This window comes from Lemur catta, chromosome 1 (genome assembly GCF_020740605.2).
Source record: "Lemur catta isolate mLemCat1 chromosome 1, mLemCat1.pri, whole genome shotgun sequence".
Taxonomy (NCBI): Eukaryota; Metazoa; Chordata; class Mammalia; order Primates; family Lemuridae; genus Lemur; species Lemur catta.
In genome coordinates this window covers 242,151,498-242,172,541 of record NC_059128.1, presented here as the reverse complement: position 1 = coordinate 242,172,541, position 21,044 = coordinate 242,151,498, and the positions used below count along the sequence as shown (strand labels likewise).

Sequence of the window (21,044 nt, the reverse complement as noted above, 5' to 3'; positions counted from 1 at the left end):
AAAAAACATGGAAGAGAGAAGGATGGACTTTCTTTCTAACTGTGCTCTGAAAATCTCATTGCTTTTCAGAATTTAATTTCTTTTACAAAAATAGAGTGAACAGACTGGCAACTAGATGTAAGCTAGAGAAATGTAAAAAATATATTAATCATGTATTTATTAATAGAGAAGGATTATTGGCCAGATGTTTTGCAGGAAACCAAAAACTAGACACAAAAAAGGATTGGGGGAACTTTTAATTGGGAGAGTAGGATTGTTTTCAAATTAGTTTTTATCCGTAAAGCAATCTAAATAGATAGGACCATGTTTTAATTATGAAATAATATTTTTGAAAGCATGTGCCTTAGATCTCTGCAGTGAAGGTATGCTGCCTCTGGGTCCATTGACTCAGTAAGACGTAGTGAAAGCTGAAAACTATAATAAATCTCAACTGCTATGAGCAACACCAGATTAAATTTCTTTCTGGCTTTTGCACAATGGTGGCAATGGCTGTAATCCAGAACATAAACAAAAACTCATATGGAAGCAACAAACACATTTTTAAAAAAAACTTATGTTATTTCTCAGTCCAAAGAATTTTTTGTAGGACTTTGTCTGTGACTTATTTATATTACTGAGTAACTCCACCCAGTGAGCACTAAGCACAGATGAGCACAAAAAAGCAGCATTTACATAGTCTAATGATTCCCATACATGGATGATAGATGTGCATGCCAAGAAGTCTGGCAATTCGTTTTTGGAAATGGACTTAATGAGATGGTGACAAGTGAAGTGTGTGCATGGTCAGTCCCATGATAACTCAGACATATTCTCATCTCTGGAAAATCAAGCCACTCATTCTCCATTACCAATATGCTTTAAACCAACAACATATAAATAATGGGCAAACTGCCACAAGTTGGATTTTCAAAAAACAGTCCCATGGCACAAATAGAAACCAGAGGTTTAACCACTACTAATGCAATGTGAAAGTTGACGAGAATGACACGTCTTAAACCTCTTGCTTTCTTAAAGCTTACTCTAGGGACCTGACAAATAATGATAAACAAGGACCAGAAAGAATCAATTCAGCCTGCCACTTGAATTATGGGTTCTTCTGGATCTCTGTGTTGATTATCTTACTACTGTAGATTGTCTCTGGTTAAACATAAAACTTAGCTGGCTTTCCCTGCCACCAGATACACCCTTGTTTATTGCATATCTATGTATGTGTGTGCTGCTTACCTGGCTTATCCAGATGGGAGATGAAACCAGGTTTGAAATCCCCATTGAGTCTTCCTACTTCTTTCCAAATATCTAGAAGGGTTTGCATCATTGGGGGTTTCAAAAAGACTAGTCAAAAAGAACCAATTCCATACTATAAAAAGTTAACAAGAATATATGCCATCATACAATACACATAACATGCAACCATGAGGGTGTATATGGAAGTTTACCACCAATCCGTCTATACTTTAATAAAGGTAACTAAAGTTGTACTCTGAACACTCTTGGTTTTCTTCTGTTTCTGTTTCCAAATACTATGTCATTTTTCACCCACATACAATCTAGTACCATGAGGTTTTATCTCTTCAGCCTGATGCCCTCTCTGACTCTTAGCACCATACTCTAATTTCCATCCTACCTGCCCCCATCAGACTTGGTGCCTCTGTCATTGTTATTTTTCCATCCATCTTTTTCCATAAATATTTAATGAACATGACTTTGTATTCCAGGTACCACAGCAGGCACTAAGGAGGTATTGGAGAAAAGACACAGATGTTTGATTCACAACTTTTCCTAATAGATCAAATCTCAGCCTAATTTCTCAGACTATGCCCCCTGGGTCTTAAATAGTTCAGTGCTCCAAGAGGACCCCTGGGCCTACTACTCGGCATTGATCATTAGGCAAATATCTCAGCAAAACTGACCCTGAACCTCCAGTGGGAGGACAGAGGAGATCTGTGCAACGTCAGAGCCTCTGTCCTAGTGTGGCACTTCAGCACCCCACCACTGTCTCTTTTGGGGGTCAGGGAAAATGCTACAATGCACCTGTAGCCTCTCAACCTCCAGTTGCTTAAAGATCAATGAGTAGACAATGGTTGACAATCTCTATTTATCTTACTTATTTTTTTACTTTGGTTATTTTTATTTCTGCACTTAATGACTTTGTATAAATCTGTGCCACTCAAGGACGTCAAGAAATAAATCTCTTCTGTATCACTCCCTCTCTCTCCATATAAAAACTGGGAACAGAGGGAAGTTGTCAAACCATCCCCAGTGAGTTGTTTATATGCAGAATTTCTAAAAAAATATGTGCAAAATTCTTGGTTATAAATGAGATGCTTTGGCTGGATTTCAATAAGAACTTTTTTCTCCCAATTCCATTATGATCTAACATTGAGTTGATCTGTTTGACACAGGAAAATTCATTTGGCACATTGACTCTGAGTCCAAAGTGTGTCTCTATCCACATGGGACATATCTGAAATCATGTGGGTATCACCACACACATTAGCTAGAAAATTTTCCTCTGGGGCAGAGTGCTCAAAGAGAGAAACGTGTTTGCAAAATAAAAAACAGAATAATGTTCTCTTTATAATTACAAGGATTATTCAGCCATGGATCTGTGTTCTCTTTACCACCATGGAACTCAGTAATTTCCCAACATACTAAGGCAGCCACTACTGATATAATGTGTCTCTTTTCTCATCTGCCAAGTTTAAAAATACTACTTGCCCTACACCGATCATAATTAATGAAAATGAAATGAGATAATATATATGGAAATGCTTTGAAAAGCCTCAAGTGCCATCTGTTTTTAAGAAGGAGTAGTGATATGAGTATCAGTGGTAGTCCTAGTGGTGGAGGTGTATAGCAAGTTTTCCCACAGGGTCTCCCAATTTAGGGCCCACAGAGGACTAGTTCTGTGAGAAGTCCCTTGGAGACAAGGCAGAGTATGGGGTTGATTTTGTAGATAAATAACCTTAGAAAGCACTACATATAATATCTAACTATTCAAGGCTTGGAATAGCCCTACACTAAAGAAATCTGTTTTATTTTAATAACACAGAATTTCTGGAACATAAATAGATTTGAAATATTTGTTCTACATAACACCTGTTAATATTCCTAGGCACTGGAGTCCCATGGAGCATCATTATTATTCAGAGGAGACGTAAAATTAAATGGTCACCTGAATCAAATGCTGATCATAACAGGCCAACTCCTTTCCCTCATGAGATCCCAAACTCTTGCCTATACTAGCAACATGAAAAGTGGGATTCTTAATTCATGAGTAAAACTACTGATACCAACATCCCCTTCAAAAATTGCAACCCAGATTTGGGACCTAAAAGGATGTCACAAACACCTTTCATTTACCATTTGTTATACCCATGCCTATAATACTTTTGCCACAAAGAATAATCAGAGGAAAATATAGCCATGTATTTTAAAGAGTATAGCACTCATAGTCTCAAAATGAAAATAAATAAACAAATGTTTATTAGTGTAATTAGCCCTATGCCAGCACTTTGAGCAACACAGAGTTTCTTGCTTTCAAGGAGCTTACCATATTATTGACTTCTCAGTTTGAGACATTTATGTTCTAGAAGGCAGAAGTAAGGATAAGATGTCACAAATTAAATTAATAATATTCATTTGTTCAGATATGAACACGAGTGACCTTTAGAAATGTCACCACCTGTGAGAAACCCTTCTGGCAGTCACAGAGAGAGTGGGGGAATGGAGAAGCTCACCTGATCTTTTTTTATTTTTTTTATTTCAGCATATTAAGGGATACAAATGTTTAGGTTATATTGCCATTGCCCCATCCGAGTCAGAGCTTCAAGCATGTGCATCCCCCAGACAGTGTGCACCGCACCCATTAATGTGAATATACCCATCTTCTCCTGCCCCTTTCCACCTGCCCAATGCCCCATGAATCTTACTACTATATGCACACATCAGTGTTGATCAGTTAATACCAATGTGATGGTGAGTACGTTTGGTGCTTGTTTTCCCATTCTTGTGATACTTCACTTAGTAGAATGGGCTTCAGCTCTATCAAGGGTAATACAAGAGGTGCTATATCACCATTGTCTTTTTGTGGCTGAGTAGAACTCCATGGCATACATATACCACATTTTATTAATCCACTCATGTATTGATAGGCACATGGCAGACTTAAACCTAGGCATGAAACTTTTAGAATTCTAGAAGAAAATGTGGGAAACACTCTTCCAAACATTGGCCTAGGCAAAGAATTTATGAAGAAGACCCCAAAGGCAATCACAGCAACAACAAAAATAAATAAATGGAACCGGATCAAATTAAAAAGCTTCTGCACAGCCAAGGAAACTATCACAAGAGCAAACAGACAACCTACAGAATGGGAGAAAATATTCTCATGCTACACATCTAATAAAAGGCTGATAACTACCCCATCTGATCTTGGACAGTGCTCTTCCTTTGCCACCAGGCCAGATGAGATCCCAGTACCCATCAGCAATTCTATGATAATAAATCCAGCACAGAAAAATCTAATAAAAATGAAGCTTCCAGGCCGGGCATGGTGGTTCATGCCTATAATCCTAGCACTCTGGGAGGAAGAGGCGAGGGGATCACTTGAGGTGGGGAGTTTAAGACCAGCCAAGACCCCATCTCTACCAAAAATAGAACAATTAGCCAGGTGTGGTGGTGTGCACCTGTAGTCCTAGTTACTTGGAGGCCAAGGCAGGAGGGTCACTTGAGCCCAGGAGTTTGAGGTTGCAGTGAGCTATAATGATGCCACTGCACTCTACCCGGGGCAACATAGTGAGAGTCTGTTTCAAAAAAGAAAAAAAAAAAAAAAAGAGTAAAAGAATGTTCCAGAAAGACTGCAAAATGGAAAAAAGATAATCAAATTGAAAACTTAAGAAAATGTGAAAATTAGAATACAGAAGAAATGAGAATAAGAAAAATAAAATGAAACCAATACAAAATGACATAGATTCCTTCTGTAAAATCCCAAAGGGGCTGAGCACAGTGGCTCACACCTATAATCTTAGCATTTTGGAAGGCCAAGGTATGAGGATAGCTTGAGTTCAGAAGTTTGAGACCAGCCCGGGCAACATAGTGAGACCCTGTTTCCACAAAAAAAAAAAAAAAAAAAAATTAGCCAGGTATGATGACACATGCCTACAGTCCCAGCTACATGGGAGGCTGAGCCAGGAGGACCACTTGAGCCCAAGAGTTTGAGGTTGCAGTGAGCTATGATCACACCACTGCACTTTAGCCTGGGCGACAGAGTGAGACCCTATCTAAAAAAAAAAAAAAAAATCCAATGGGATCAAAACTAGGAGTTACAACTTACAGAGTTTCATGGGATCTGACCAATTTTTTGCACAAGAATTAAAGTCTCACTTCTTAACAGGTCATTTATCTTCCCATTCCCTTATCTAGTGATCTGAAGTCCATTTATTTTATTTTATTTTTTGTGGAGGGGTTAGAAACTGACATTTATTCTGTTAAGTATACTTAATTATATAAAGCAAGTGTAATCACTAGGCCATGTTGCTTTTAGATAACAAATCAGCTAAGAGCAATATTCCAGTCAACTCTCTCACTTGACAGATCTCTATTAAAAGAAAGCCTTCCAGCTTCCTTTCAACAGAAGTGGCCAAAAAACATTTCTGTACAGTAGCCCCCTCTTAGCCCTAGAAGATATCTTCCAAGACTCCCAGTGGATGTCTGAAACTGCAGAAAGTACTGAAACTTATGCATGCTATGTTTTTTCCTACACATACATACCTTGATAAAGTTTAATTTATAAATTAGGCACAGTAAGAAATTAACAACAGTAACTGATAATGAAATAAAACACTTATAACAATATGCCAGCATCACTACTCTTGCCCTTTGGGGCCATTATTAAATAAAATAAAGGTTCCTTGAACACAAGCATAAAATCCATTTAATCATGCACAATAGCTGTGATGTTTTTAAGATTATCTGGCAAAGAGACTTACCTATTTCCTTATGCATAGAATGAAACTCCAAGAGTATGACTTTCCTTCTAGGAAAACAAGCAGGATGCCAGAAATGAAGAGACCTGGAATTGGCACACTGAGTGTACTCACAAAACCACATGGTGATTCTCAGGAGAAATGACAAGGGCCAACCATTATATTTCCACATTTAGGAAATAAATTCATAAATAATATAGAGGCCAAGGCATGTGGGGCTCTACATTGTCCCCCTTGATGTCATGGAGACTCTCTAAGGATATCTTAGATGTTTTCTCTTTAAAGAAAATATATGGGAGCCAGTACCATGAGATGGTGTCAAGTTATCACAGAAGGTCCAAAAATAAGTGGCTCTGGTTATTGAGTGCATGCACCGTAGGTGAAACTTCTTGTTCAATCAGTCAGTCAAAATTCTTAGTGTGTGATGGTGCACATATACAGGAGAGCAAATTCTGACCCTTTTTATTTCATTGCAGTGTTGAAACACATCTGCTCAAACACCTCCCACTTTAACTGACTCACTGGGCAGAATGAGTTAGTTTGCAGGCCAACATGCAGACTGAACCTCCTAATCCCCAATCAAAATATACAAAGCATACCATTGTCTTCTCATCCCAACAAACACAGAAAAGCACCAGGCTCTTTCTTTCGTGTGTGTATTTCTGGATGGTGCCCTCTGGCTTATACCTGGCATTCTGAGTAATCACCTCCAGGCTCCTCCAGTGACCACGTGCCATTATAGCTCCTGTCCAGCCTAGTTCTTCCCTGGCCCATAGAATTTACCTCATTGAATGAAAATTATCTGTTTATCTTTTTCTCTCCCTTAAAAGACTCCTTGAATTCCTCAAAAATGAGAATCAAGCCAGATTGGTCTTCGGAACCTCAGTCTCTATGACCCTGCCAGGAACACACTAGGAAGCTCTAAATGTTTGTTTTTGTTTTGATTCATTGTTTTTTTTTTTTAATCTAATGAGGTAAAAGGCATTGGGAATAGAGAAAGATAGGAGAATATTTAATGATTTATTTTAAAAAAAAAAACTCTACTATCCACAAATATGTATGGATTGACCACATACTCTATGATAGGCCTGGTGTCAGGAAAAGTGGTTAGGCCTTCAAGGAAAAAACAATAAGGTTGCAGAGAAAAGAGGTGGACATATGTACGAGACAAGATAGACTGTAAATAACATCCTAAGAGAAGTACCAATTTTCCTGGGAAGTTCAGAAAAAGAATCAGAAAACATTTTCTGAAGAAGGCGGTATTGAAGTAATAAAGGATTTGAGCATGTATCTATAGGTGGACTGACAGCAGGAGCTCCACCAGTCAGCACACAGAAGATGAAAAGTTCAGGGAACGTGTGAAAAGCAGATTGTTTCCCCTAACAGAAGCATAAGATATGTAAATGAGACTGGAAAAAATGACAGGGCCAGAACCTTGAAAAGGGTTGAATGTCAGAATGAAAATTCAGGTTTTTCTATAAACAGTGTGGTGCCGTTAAAGGCATCTGAACAAGGGCCTGACATAATCATTGCTGAGTTTAGAGCGATTGCTCTGGAGGTGACATGCAAGGTGATTTGGGGATAGGACATGTGAGTCTAAGGTCAGGGCATCTGTTAGATAATCATTTTTGCCTTTCAAATCAGAGTTTTCAATTCATGAAAATCTTAGGTTGTATAAGATATAACTCTGAGCAGGAAATATTGGATTTATTAAAATTGAACATGAGGTAAATATTAATAAGAACATGAGAGACTAAACCATGAGTAGAAAGAATGGAGGACAGAAGATAAAATAGGGGTAAAGAATTCTCCATGCAGGGAAGTCTAGGATTTAGACAATTCCCATATTGTAGCTAGGGTCTAAGACAGCACATATTATGAAAAAACTATATTTCCCTACTACCCTGGAAGGCTTTCACTTTTCCACTCCTGGGTGAGGAAAATAATCCCTGGGCTGCATTACTCTCCCTTCATTGCACTGTCCCCATTAGAGAATTCCTATGATAAAATTTCTTAAGAAATAAGAAAAATGTAGAATTGACTTTAGGTGACATCGATTATAGGGAGGGTGAAAGCTGGAAAAGCATTCAGAGACCTTAACAAAAGTCTAATAGTTTAGAAAACTAGAAGGGGCTATGGTAATGTGGTCCATAGCAAAAGGGCAACCAAGTTTTCCTAATGAAATAAAGAGAAGCACTGAGGAGAGAGAGCAGCTTATAGTGGGAGGAGAGAGCTCCTTAGGAAATCACACCAGTGTATTTGGATGTCAAGTAAATCTGTCACAACAGAAAGGATTTTCAGAAACCAGGGATCAGTGTAATGTGGTTACATTTCCACCAATCAAAAGGACAATTACTACTCAATTCAGAGGAAAAGAGTCAAAAGGCTGATGGCTGAGTCTGGTAAATTCTGCCAAGTCCTGAAATTTAGAGAGACAATGGTTACAGTTAAGAGCTAGTGAAGTGGCCATGATACACCCCACTTTTTGGGATTCTGTACCTTGAGTACAGGCAAGATTTGATGGTAGGGTATAATCCCCTCATAGCAAACACTGGACTAACGTATGTTGAGCTCGTACTCCCACGCCTAAAATTGAGCACGTGTATCATGGAATGTTGGATGGACCTCATGGAGCTGTGAAGCAGTAAGTAGAGCAGCCACCAACTGCCACAGACCAGGCATCTGAAAGGTGGAAGGAACTTTAGAGAGTGTCTGCTTAAGCCTTCTTATTTCACAAATACAGACACTGAGTCCAAAAAGGATAAAACACCTGCCGCAAGTTTTCACGGGTAGTTAGTGGCAGAGCTGGGACTACATTCCAGATTTCCTGACTCTCTGTCCAGTGCTATTTACAAAGCCAGTGGGAGCTGTGAGGCAGGCATCTGTGGGATCACCCACGTCAGTCAGCCGTACCATCTGGGCTAACAGGAAAACAGTGACTCACAAAATCCAGCCGTCCTTTGGAATGCATGAGAGGTGTGCCTTTCTTCTGTGTTGTAAAGCATTTTCAGTTTCTGTAAATTAAACTCTATTTAAAATGCCCTAGGAGAGTTGGCAATTTTAAGTGCCTTATGGATCAGGATCATATTTGGTGATTCTTAGCTTAGGCTGACAGATAGATTGGTCATTTGTTGGATGGAAAGAAAATTTCTGTATACCATACTTCAAATTATCAGATTTGCTCCAAGTGACCACACCTGTCTGTGATTTTTGCATTTTGAGCCTCTTAGGAGTGGCAGGAGGAATCAGACTTGAGACAGAACCACAGCTAATATCATACTAAATGGGGAAAAACTGAAAGCCTTTCCTCTAAGATCTGGAACAAGACAAGGATGCACACTTTCACCACTGTTATTCAACATAGTATTGGAAATTCTAGCTAGAGCAATCAGACAAGAGAAATAAGTAAAGGACATCCAAATGGAAAAGGAAGAAGTCAAATTATCCTTGTTTGCAGACAATATGATCTTATATCTAGAGAAACCTAAAGACTCCACACAAAAAAACTATTAGAACTGATAAACAAATTTAATAAAGTCACAGGATACAAAATCAACATACAAAAACCAGTAGCATTTCTTATATGCCAACAGCAAATGATCTGAAAAAGAAACCAAGAAAATAATTCCATTTACAACAGCCAAAAATAAAATACCCAGGAATAAAATTAACCAAAGAAGTGAAAAATCTCTATCATGAAAACTATAAAACATGGATCAAAGAAACTGAAGAGGTCACAAAAAAATGGAAAGATATTCCATGCTCATGGATTGAAAGAATCAAAATTGTTAAGATGCCCATACTACCCAAAGCAATCTACAAATTCAATGCAATCCCCAGCAAAATATCAATGACATTCTTCACAGAAATAGAAAAACTAATCCTGAAATTTATGTGGAACCACAAAGACCCAGAATAGCCAAAGCCATCCAGAGCAATAGAACAAAACTGGAGGAATCACATTAAGTGATTTCAAATTATGCTGCAGTGCTATAGTAATCAAAACAGCATGGTACTGGCATAAAAACAGATACATAGACCAAGCGAACAGAACAGAGAATCCAGAAATAAATCTACACATCTATAGTGACCTTAGCCTCAACAAAGGTGCCAACAACATACAGTGGGGAAAGGACAGTCTCTTCAATAAATGGTGCTGGGAAAACTGGATATCCATATGCAGATGAAAGAAACTATACTCTTATCTCTTGCCATATACAAAAAGCAAATAAAAATGAATCAAGGACTTAAATCTAAGACTCAAAACTATGAAAGTTCTAAAAAAAAATAAAATTAGGGAAATGCTTCAGGACATTGGTCTGGGCAAAGAATTCTTGACTAATATCTCCAAAGTACAGGCAACCAAAGCAAAATTGGACAAATGGAATTAAATCAAGCTAAAAAGCTTCTGCACAGCAAAGGAAACAATCAACACAGTGAAGAGAGTTCACAGAATGGGAGAAAATATTTGCAAACTGCCCATCTGGCAAAGGATTAATAACTAGAATACATAAGGAGCTCCAACAATTCAATAGGAAAAAGTCAAATAATTTGATTAAAAAATAGGCAAAGGATCTGAATAGACATTTCTCAAAAGAAGACATAAAAATGGCCAACAGGTATATGAAAAAATACTCAACATCACTAATCATCAGAGAAATGCAAATCAAAACTACATCTTACCCAGTTAAAATGGCTTTTACCAAAAAGACAGGCAATAATGAATAGTGGTGAGGATGTGAGAAAGGGGAACCCTCATACACTGTTGGTGGGGATGTACATTAGTGCAACTGCTATGGAGAACAGTATGGAGGTTCCTCAAAAAACTGAAAACAGAACTACCATGTGACCAATAATTTCATTGCTAGGTATACATCCAAAAGAAGGGAAATCAGTATATTGAAAAAGTATCTGTACTCCCATGTTTATTGCAGCATTATTCATAATAGCCAAGATTTGGAATCAACCTACACATTCATCAATGGATGAATGGATAAAGAAATTGTGGTACAAAAAAATGTGGTACATATATACAATGGAATATTATATGGCCATACAAAGGAAACCCTGCCATTTGCAATAATATAGATGAAACTGGAGAACATTAAGTCAAGCACAGAAAAACAAATCTCGCATATTCTCACTCATATGTCTGAACTAAATATTAAAAACAATTGATCTCAGGAAGAGAGAGAGTAGAATTATGGTTACCAGAGTCTGGGAAGGGTATCAGGGAGCAGAGGGATAAAGTGAGGATGATTAATGGGTGCAAAAATATAGTTAGTTAGATAGAATGAACAATATTTAATAACACAACAAAGTGACTAAAAGCAACAATAAGTTAGGGTACACTTTAAAACAACTAAAAGAACTGGAAGGTTCCTAACGCAAAGAAATGATAAATGCCTGAGGTGATGGATACCCCAATTATCCTGATTTGATTAATTCACATTGTATGCCTGTATCAAAACATCACATCTACCCTATAAATATATACAACTATTATGTACCCATAATAATTAAAAATTTAATTTAAAATAATAATCAAATTTGAAATTTGGCAATGGCAACAAATACAAATAATTGTAAGTTAGCTGTTTGAGAATGTTGATGTGAATACACAGCTTTTAAAGCCAGGTCCCATTGTTTTCCTATCTAAGAACCCTTGACAACTCAAGGATCTCGTGCATCAGGCATATTATCCAGGGATAACCATAGGTGAAGAAGAGACTGAGCACCTCTGACACACACAGCAGACACCACCCTTTGTGTGAATCCCATCTGTCATCCTGGCCACACCCTAGGAGAGTCCTGCCTTCCTATCTGTCTCCTCACAACCACACAGGGCACTGTAGGGAAACTGGGCTAGAACCACCACTTTTTCAGACACGTGCTCAAGCCCCCAAGTCTGCAGGACACAGACATTTAGCTTTCTCTAAGAATGCTAATGCCCCGGGACATACCATTAAATGCAAGCATTTACCTCCAAAGCTACAGTAAAGACACTATATTCAAAGACAAGTGAAACCTTGAAAATATACCACTTCCATCCTATCATTCTACTGCTCAAAAATCTGCAATGACTCTTTACTGCCTACAGAATACAGTTCAAACCACTGAGGTGACATTTAAGGCCTTCCATAGGCTGACCTCACCTCTCCTTAACTAATCCTCTACCTCATTGTTCTGCCACATGAATCCTTCTCTTCAGTCATGCTGGCCAATTCACCATCTACTGAACATTCCTGTATCTTCCCCAGCTGTACACATTCCCTCCCTTGCTTGAATTGCTCTACAGTCCATCACCAAGCTATCCAAATGCTACTTTCCACGGCTCCTTGCTGAAGTCTCTTTACTATTCAACTAACAGGATTTCATGCTTTTCTTTTTCCGTGAGAATATATCTACATTATTTTCCTCTGCTTTGAATACCCCCACACCGTCTGGTAGTCATTCTTAATAAATATTTGTTGATTGATTAATTCTAAATAAGCCCCAAAAAAGGTTTACATTTGTAAAGCTCTTGAAAATAAGGTAACAGTCTGTAGCTGTTATTATAGCCACACAATGGAAACTTCAGAGCATCTAGTATGTTGTCATTGGAATCCTTTCTTTCCACAGAAGACCAAACTAGGTCATTTCAAACCTCAGTCACCTTCAGAGAGATTCTAGGAAGGGCATGCTAAGAGTCAGCAAAGAGATCACATTCCTGGATTCCTGACTTGTTGTCCAGATCTGCTACTGAATCAAATTCAGGCAAGTGTGAACTGGAGAAATGAACTAATCATTAGCACCATCCAAACAAATTGAAAGCAGCGCTTTTGTTATGTTGGCTGGATATTCAGATTAGAAAGAAGGGAGTGAAGTAGGAAAAAAGGAGAAGAAAAATACAGCCCACGGCTATTAATTGCCTTCTTTTCAAATGTGCTTTTCTTGACTTTTCAGTTTCTCTTTTGTGGGGTCTCATTTTATTTGCCCAGAACACATTTGTTTTGCTAAATTTAAAAGTTCCAAAGTGTTATCCTGCCTGTAAATTTGTATCTGATTTCAGGGTTAGGTCCCTGAATAGATAATACAATCCTCTTTCTAGGTCTGATATCAAAGGTTATTCATTTCATAGGCTTCACATAATGGATTTGGCCATATCCTCAACAGACATACTATTTGGGAAGAGGAAATCTGAGTTATGGAGGGTAAAGAGAGAGTAAAACAAAATAGTAAACGGGCAGAAAAGTTGATGTGAACGTTTTAGCTTTCTAAGCTTTCACTAATTCATTTTTCATTCATTAAACGAACAAATACCATTGGATAGTGTCATTTATTCAATTAGTCAGACTACATATATTTGCTGAATGCTTATTTTCTACTAGCTAGTAAACAACTAGTTATAAATCTTTCAACCAAAATGTTACTGAACGTAATTTGAATAAGGAACATAGAGACAAAAAATTATTAATAGTAAGACAAATAATCAATGTCATAAAACATCATGAGTAATTTTGAATAACTGTTCAAATGTCAGATTTGCGTTTATGATAAACATCTTAATTTTTTTATTTCATATATCATTAATCTTTCTTCATATCCCAGGCACATGGGAGGCTACTTTGTGACTCCCAGATATATCCAATTGAGAATGAGCTTAGCTACAAAGGAAGCAATTGAGGCTTTGGGCTCTTGAGGCAAACAGATGGGAATATGTACGTAAAAAACTAAGTCCAGTGTAAACTTAGCACATATGGAGGTATTATTATTATCCACATGGCACTATTGGGTATTTTCTTAATAGAGTCTTTTAAAATCCTTTTTTATAGTTGTAGACCTTTTCTAGATCAATAAGTTCTTAAGGAGAGGAGGGGATTTTGCCCCTCAGGGGCATTTGGCTAAGTCTAGAGACACATTCCTTATTTTCACAGCTGGAGTGAGGGGTGAGAGTGGGTAGTTCTTCTAGCATCTGGTGGGTAGAGGCGAGCGATGCTACTCAACATACTACAATGCACAGGAGAGGTCCCTATAGTGAAGAATTATCCTCCCTGAAATGTCAGTAAGTATCAAATTTGACAAACCTTTCTTTTAACCATGATTTTTTCTTCTCTTGGAGCCTGGTATCACCCAAAGAAATTAGGATCTAACCTGAGAGCCCGCCAGGTGTTCTGCAGGGCAGCCTGGTGCGCTGAAGAGTGCAGGAGGTTTGCAAGCTCACTAGCTGTGGTTCCCCCTCCTGTCAGCTTGAACGAGCTGCTTAACCCCATTGAGATTCCTTTTTTAAAAAAATCTGCACAATATGGATCACACCTACCTCATAACGGTGTGCTGAACATTGAATCAAATATATATATACACACACAAATATTCAGTAGAAGTCTCTTTATTCTTTGCAGCCTACCCATCCATCCGCCTCCCCACGCTCCCAGCTCTCAGTACTTCATCCCCCACCCCCAAGTCTCAGGTTCTCTCTTTTAAAATGCTTTCATTCCTTTGGTGGCAAAAATCAAGCTTGGGCCGGGAAGTGAGTCACCACTCAGCAGCGAAAGGAGCTTGTTTTTCTTTCTCTGAATGCATTTCTTAATAATTTCGGACTGATCCTTTAGCCGCGCTTGTTGGTTGAATCCTCTCTTAATATTTAAGACACAGTGAGAGCTGTGGCACCAAGACATTTTCCAAATGTTAGGAATGAGAGTGTTTTAAATACCGAAAATAACCAGAGGGCAGAGAGCCCTGAAATCCTATGTTACATAAGCAGATGTTGGACGACCGGGGCCGGGTCTGAGGTTCCTTTCTCCACGAGCCAATCTCCGCTGATCCTCCCCGACCTTTGCTGGATTTACCTTAATGCAGCAGAAGTCTCCAGAGGGGCCTCTGGATGCTGCGCTACCGGCAGCCCGGGGGGAACTCTCTTGCCAAATAAGCCCTGCCCGGGGTGCTGAGGGACGGGCTGGGTCTACCCGCGGGCTGCGGGACCGGGCTGCGGCGTAGTCCCCGCCGGCTCCAGGTCCGGTCCACCCAGCACTGGGGCTTTGCCCCTCAGACGCCCGGCTTTCTCTCCCCTGCATGGCTTACGAACCCTTCCCTTCTCCTGAACCGTTATTTAGCTTTTCGAATTCACAGGAAACACCTTTAATAATAAGTCACCCCTGACTCTCACCCTCCCGCAAAAAAACCAAGTCATGCAAAACCAGAAAACAACCCAACTCTCCTTTCCTCCTGTATCTTGCGCCTCTCTCTCTCCTATTCATCCCCCCCCAACCTTTCCCCATCTGCAGTCTAGATCTCTTTCTCTGTTTCTCTGGTTCTCTCTTTTCTCTCCTTCTCCCTCCCTCTCGCGTTTCCACTCCTTCCTCCGCTGTCACCCCCCTCCCCTTCCCTGTCTCTCCTCCCTCTCGCGGGCTCTGCCCTCTCCGCCCCTCCCCAGAGAAGAGTGTCCGGCTCCTCCCGAGGCTGCCCGCCCGCCCGCCGCTCCTTCCCTGCCCACCTACTATGAGGAGCAGCTCCTCCCACCTGCCCATAAAAGCCAAGTGCATGTTACCAGCAGCGGATCAGAGCACTTCCCCGGTCCTCTCCGTGGGAGCCCGCGAGCCTCTCTCCCGCATCTTACGTGCTCAAGGTAAGGTAACACTTCTGCAGGCAGCTGACCAGCCAGGGGCAGCTGCGGGGCAGTAAGTTATGTCTGGTCAGTGCGCTTACTGTTTGGTTAGAACCGGTTCCTACGGATGCCCGATCAGCTGCTCATTTAACTAGCAACTGGTTTGAAAACAAACTTCTGTTTGAACGGTAAAATAAAAGCTCCTTTGGGGCAGAAACAGCAGCATAAATATTGCGAAAACCTTTTCTCTTTTGAAATCACTTTTTCCCCTCCCTTTGCTGACTGTTGCTGAGGTTAAAATGTATCTGTCTGGGGCGTTTTACTGACGTTTTTCATTGCAAATATTTCACGTATCAGTGGGGGCAAGGGAAACTTTGTCCCATTGTCAAAAATGTACTTTAAAAGAACACAATTACCTTCCTAAAAATAGCACAGTCAAAAGGTCTGCTAACAATTTTGTGATGTTTTCCAAACCCCCCAGACAGTTTCTGTGAGTCCTTTAAAAAATATCTTTCCAGGTTTAAGCGCTTGGAAAAAATGATGTGAACGGGTGCCCTTTGCACAGGGACAGTAATCAGGTGGCTGGGAGATAGGAAAGAACAGATCCAAATTTACAAGCTAGGGCAGAATGTGCTCTCACAAGGCTATCTTTTGACGACATCCTAAAATGAGAATTGTTTTGGAGCTAAGAAAGTGTATAAAAGAACTTCATGAATTTCTATACACACATCTAAACATAAAGCGTTTCAATATGTTTCACAGTAAGAGAAAAATACAGGCCAGATTATACAATACTTCTGTGTACACCAGAATGGTTATAAAGGAAGATCAGCTAGAAGGGCTTTGGAAGTTTTAATCCTGCTTGCCAGGATTAAATTTAATTTCCCTCATTGGGAAATTAAAACCTATGATTGGCATCCAGTTCTCACAGAGATAGCCAGGGTTTAAGCTACCCTCTTTAAAATATATATATATTTTTAGACATATATAAGAACATAAATATATGTCTTCTTATTCCTGAGATAGAACGAGTGCTGTGCACCTGTGAAAGGAAAAACATACTCCACAAATACTTCTCTAAAACCAGACACTTGGTCCATGAAGTTTGCCATGGCGGTCTGTGGGCTGTGTGGAATGAAACTCTCTCCTGTGGGAGAAAAACCCTCTTCAAATGTTTCGTCTGGGGAATTGCACAAGACCACTTAGAAAAGGCAAACCAAAGCTGCCAATCAGTTAACCAAACCACTATCTTAGCCCCTAAGGTTCTCAAAATAAGAGGAGAAATGTTTCACTTTTTCTTCCTTTCTTACTTTTTTTTTTAGTTTTTTAATATTGTTTCATGTTAAAAGGAAAAACTCATCGAAGCTATAAAAAATTCTCCTCTATTCAAGAAATGACAATCATTAGAAATTTAACTTAGGTCTTCCAAATCATTTCTCCTCATCTTTTGCATATCAAAAGAAATAAAAATGTTTCAAAGTTCTATTTGGGATGGAGGAGATTGAATGCATTATTATTCAAATGCAAGAGTTATACATAAAGTTTTCTGTCATGTTAAATTTTTTTCATTGGAAAAAATTATTGCAACGAGTGTGGTTTCCTTTAAGCAAATGATGTAAAGTTAGTATTGACCAAGATAATATGTGACCTGAGCATATTTAAAACGCCACAGTGCGGACTGGTTGTTTCATATCTGATGTGAGCAGGTAATCAACCATGACAGGAGCACAGGTACGGGACAAGGCCAAACCAAGTGTGTGGTACGTCCAAGTTCATTTTTCTTTTATGGTAGTTCCTGACTCACGCCCATCATCACAAGGATGAAAATACACTGCTTTATTCACCAGATCCCCTTCAGGGAAGTTATCTTTTCAGGGGGAAAAATGTTCCCAGTTTAAAAGAGTTCTCTGTTACTCCTAAGTTTGGGGATGAAAAGTGTTCTCCAGGGGTTTACTTCTGCTTTTTCTGGCAATTAACCCACTGGACCAGCTATGAACCATTTAACAGTAACTGCCTCCCCGATGTGCCATCAAGTTCAACTGAGTGAGATCATCTGAGATTGCTCATGACCTAACTCCCCCAGAGTCAAAGCGATTCTTTCTCCAGAGGGTACATATCAGATGAGATAATACCACCTTTCTTAAGATTTTAGGAAAACCAGTGTTGAGATATCCTGTAGTCATCCCAGTGTCTCCCCTTCTGCTAGGATGTGCATACCCAAGATGAGTCTCCTCTTTTTGTCGTTATGTAGCTGCCCTAGGATCAGGTTCATGGCCATACCTATCCAACACCATTGCTGCAGGCTTTGAAGAACTCCTTAATGTTTCCCAAAAAAGATAAAATGAGAGGCTGCCCCTTTCACTAGAGACACAAGGAAGGTGCTCTGCTGATTTGAGGGCCTGCTATGCCTAGGGAAACACGCACTTTAGATTTTCTACTGTTGTCAAAATTACAAAATGGTATCCTTTCCACAATCAGAAAGCATATGCCATTTTATTTCCATTTGTGAAATAAAAATCAAGGAGAGCAGGACGGATGAATAGAAAATTGAGAGGGAAGCTGTGGAATCACAAAAGTGCACTAGAAGAGAAAGATTAGGATCTCTGTTAGGAAACACAGCTTCCTACTACCCTCATTTATGTGGAATACAAAGGAATGGGAAAGAGCAAAAGTCCCTGTCTGCTCTTGGTTTTTTTGTTTGCTTGCTGTTTTTTAATCAATGAGAGTATTTCTACTAATAAGTTAAGATCCATCTCTACTGTGCCCTTCTCCTTAATCCTCCTTCTCTAACAGAACAGAACAGAACAGCTCAGTTGTAAAGACCAAAATGATTTCAGGTTTGCCCCACATTAAAACCCACAGGAATTTGCCAGTTATAATTTTAAAAGCTGTATTATGAGTATAAAAACCTCAAAACATATTCTTAACTAATGAGGGGGTCACATCCACAAAACCAACCCTAAGTCTTCAGAAGGGTATAATGCTGAGGGCTTATTTGCAAGTTGGAAGTTAGAAACAGCAGTTTACTCCTTCTTACCCAGGTCACCCGCCTTGGTATGGAAACTGACAGAGTGATTGACACAACCACATTTCCCAACCTCTGGTCCTCCAAGTAATCCTCTGAGAACCAGGTCTTTCTGCTTCAGCTGTGCTCTCTTCAGCCAGTCTCCCATAAACATGCATGCGCATAATTTAAAGAAAGTACAGATCTTGAGATTTGAGTACAATCTCGTGAGAGGTGCACTATTCTAACTATTGAGTGAAAAAATCTAAAGGACAGGAGAGAAGGAGATTAAGGGGAGATGAATGCCCTTTGGAATTTGGAGAATCTTTCCCTTTAGATTTGTGTGAAAAGGATCTCCAAATACCTAAAGCATCTAGGAATATACATTTTTAAAAAAGGATCTGCTCACAACTTGTGAGCTGCTCACAAAATGCTAAGGATAATGAAAAAGATCTTGCGGTGACCTGGCAGTCATTAACAGCAGTTTACACCCCATGGTGCTAAATTATAGCTCTCCTAAACTTCCCTTTGCTAGAGAGATAAGGAGTGGGGAGTGAGAGAGAATTAACACATTTCAGCACCAACAGAAACTAATCAGAGATTACACTATTGCTTTAGGAATTGTGTTTGCTGTTTGAGGGAAGAAGTTCTTTCTGGTCTTTCCTCAAGCAAATAGATTTGCAGGAAGGGGGTTAAAGAGAGTCACACAAGGTAAGAATGTCTGTAATCTGGAGGCCCCGTGTATTCAAATTCACAAAGCCATTGAAATTGTATTGGATCAAGCGGAAGTGAATAAAACAAAAAATGTTCCCCAAAACTGATCACAGAGTAATCAACTAAAATAATAATAATGAATTCTAACTCCTCAAGACAGGATAAGAGCAAAAGCAACAACTGTAGCTGATTATGTAAAATATGACAACACACCTGATGATTCACCGTCAGGATCGTTATTTATTCTGGGCTCACTTCCATTATCCTTCCTGGAAAACAAAAACTGGTCCTTCTCTCCTTCAACACAACCTTGTCAGGATTTGCAGAGGCAGCCATAGTCCCTCTGTGCCACCTCCTTCCTTCTTTCACTGAAAGAAATCTCTTTTCAGTTCTTACAGATCACATTTCTGGAGTACCATTCATACTTGTGGCTTTTCTCATTACCAAAAATCTCCTCATACTTCTCTTAGATAGGATATAAATTTTAACCCCATCAAATTAAAAAGTTTCACATTTTTCTAAACCTTAATTTATATACTAAAAGAAAGGTAACTGAAAACTGCTACTTGCCTCCAATAGAATCTCTGAGATGAGGTTTCTAAGCCATTTTATTTATCCAGTACCTATTCTAACTTCTTGGGAATTAAAAAACCTATTTAGAGAATTACGCAGTATAAATGCTGGAAGAGACCTTAGAGCCGATTTTCTGAGAAAGGTCAGAAAGGTGAATGTCTTTTCCAAGGCCACTCAGAGGGGCATAGCACAACCAAGGCTGGAATTCATGTAGCCAAACTCCAGTGAGTGCTTGATCTTGAAAAACTACAATGTGTCTCCCCATATAATGTGAATCCAAGGTATCTGTAGCTATGCTGAGCATTCTGTAGGAACTCAACATATAGGGTTCTCCGTAACCGTAGCTTGGTAGAGGTTTGGACTAAAGCTATACCTCTATCTCCAAATGTCTAGGAAACATTGATCCCAACCCTTGTGAAGAGTGAAGTCTCTGATCATCACCGTCACAGGGACCTTGTATGTTTATCTCCATTCCAAGACTTCATATATAATAGCTGCTTGGTAAATCAGTGTTGAGTGGGTGAATGAATCAGAGGGAAAAAGCTAAGTAAAAAATATCCATTTTTCTGAACTCCTCTCATAAAAGTCCCTATAAGGAATCTGTAGGGACTTTTAGGGACTCAATTCTCAAATGTATTCAGCAGGGGTGGGAAACCTGCACCTTGGAGACTCAGGTGGCCTTCTGGATCCTTGAGTGTGGCCTTTTGACTGAATCCGAATTATACAGGGCAAATCTCTTTATTAAAAGGATTTATTCTATGAAGTTTGGATTCGGTCAAAGGGCCACCTTTGGGGATCTGGAGGGCCGCATGTGGCCTTCAGGCTGCAGGTTCCCAACCCCTGCATGGTGGCGGGGACGTTTACCTGAGTTCTAGCAATTTTATTACTTTGTTACAGCAGCCTTAAGATCTAGTTCCAATATTCATGTGACCGAACAAATGTATTAATGTATTACGTGACAATTTACAGCATAACCTTCCTCTTCTCCAACCCAACAGACAAGATATTTCCAATTTAACCACCTTGTACCTTCTCAGGGGCTACAAGGAAGGGGGTTAAAGGGAGTCACACAAAGTGAGAATGTCTATGATCTGGAGGTCCTGTGCATTCAAGTCCACAAAACCTTTGAAATTGTGTTGCATCAAATGGAAGTGAATAAAATGAAAAATGATCCCAAAAACTT

The 21,044-nt window shown here is 39.4% G+C and overlaps 1 protein-coding gene across 2 annotated transcripts in view; it reads left to right on the top strand.

Moving 5' to 3' along the window:
• Positions 1-15,445: 15,445 nt before the first annotated feature.
• The window catches only part of COL8A1 (collagen type VIII alpha 1 chain), a 143,704-nt gene continuing 138,105 nt past the window's right edge, over positions 15,446-21,044 (top strand). For both annotated transcript variants that reach the window (XM_045540412.1, XM_045540411.1), the window contains exon 1: positions 15,446-15,591. The gene's annotated coding sequence lies outside the window, so the exon portion shown is untranslated. The remainder of the gene's footprint in view (positions 15,592-21,044) is intronic.